We start from the raw sequence: 1,302 nt of genomic DNA, 5'->3' as shown, positions 1-1,302 counted from the left end.
CCTTCCTCTGCCAAACTGCACTTCAAAAGCACCTTTCTTTTCGAATTTCGTAATCATTTTCTTATGACCTTAGACAGACATTGGACGAACGTCTTTTTTCATACTCTTGAGTGTCCATAACTTCTGCAGAGCTACAAGGGCATAGTCATTGTTCTTATAAAGAGATTTACCAGCAGCGCACGATCCTGCATTAAGACAGTCATGCTGAACGTCTCAGAAGGAAACTGGGGAACAAAAAATGGTTCAAATGGCTCTGAGCACTATGGGACTTAACGTCTGAGATCATCAGTCCCCCAGAACTTAGAACTACTTAAACCTAACTAAACTAAGGACATCACACACATCCATGCACGAGGCAGGATTCGAACCTGCGACCGTATCGGTCGCGCGGTTCCACACAAACTGGGGAACATTCAGGCACTCCGCGTCAATTATTTTGCATATTCTGCTGCTAACAGCACCATAGTGGTAAAATTTTCGTCAGAAGTGGCTCGTTTTTTACAGCGTTTTTGAAAATGGAACTTTAATTGTAATGTCCCTGTAGTTTATCTAGTAAGATCTCATGCAAAACATAATGGTATATAAAACAAAATAAAATTACTCTCTAAACTATAAACTCCGTCCGAGCAGATCTCGGAAGACCCTAACGGTGCTGACCGGCCGCCGTGTCATCCTCAGCCTATAGGCGTCACTGGATGCAGATATGGAGGAGCGCGTGGTCATCGCACTGCTTTCCCGGTCGTTGTCAGTTTTCGTGACCGGAGCCGCTACTTCTCAGTCAAGTAGCTCTTCAGTTTGCCTCACAAGGGTCGAGTGCAACCTGCTTGCTAACAGCGCTCGACAGTCCCAGACGGTCACCCGTCCAAGCACTAGCCAAGCCCGACAACGCTTAACTTCGGTGATCTTACGGGAACCGGGGTTACCGCTGCGGCAAAGCTGTTGGCAAATCAAAATTATGACCTTTGAAATAAACACAGTATTGACCAATATCAGAAATAACAAACGCAAACATAAAAAATCTAACATAAGCCTTAAAAATTGTATCACACATAACAGATGTGAAAAAGTGACGCTGTATTTGCAGATTATTATTACTTGACTTTTTACATAAAACTAGATTTCACTGAGCGACATGAACACGACAATGCACTTTAAGGATTTTCGTAAGCTCACTGGACAAAATATTAGTCACCTCCTTAAAAGAGCACACTAGTCGCTTTAGATAGTTACAGATGGTGTGGAACTGATGACAGACGGTTATGAGAGTCTGTACTGATTCCAGCGAAGTGCTGTGCGTGTGTG

The 1,302-nt window shown here is 43.5% G+C and overlaps 1 pseudogene; it reads right to left on the bottom strand.

Annotated features, from left to right (window-relative positions):
* Window positions 1-825: 825 nt before the first annotated feature.
* LOC126471959 (5S ribosomal RNA) lies at window positions 826-944 on the bottom strand (annotated as a pseudogene).
* Window positions 945-1,302: the final 358 nt, after the last annotated feature.

The sequence above is a fragment of the Schistocerca serialis genome, chromosome 3, assembly GCF_023864345.2.
Source record: "Schistocerca serialis cubense isolate TAMUIC-IGC-003099 chromosome 3, iqSchSeri2.2, whole genome shotgun sequence".
Lineage (NCBI taxonomy): Eukaryota > Metazoa > Arthropoda > Insecta > Orthoptera > Acrididae > Schistocerca > Schistocerca serialis.
This window is presented reverse-complemented; position numbering and strand designations above follow the sequence as displayed.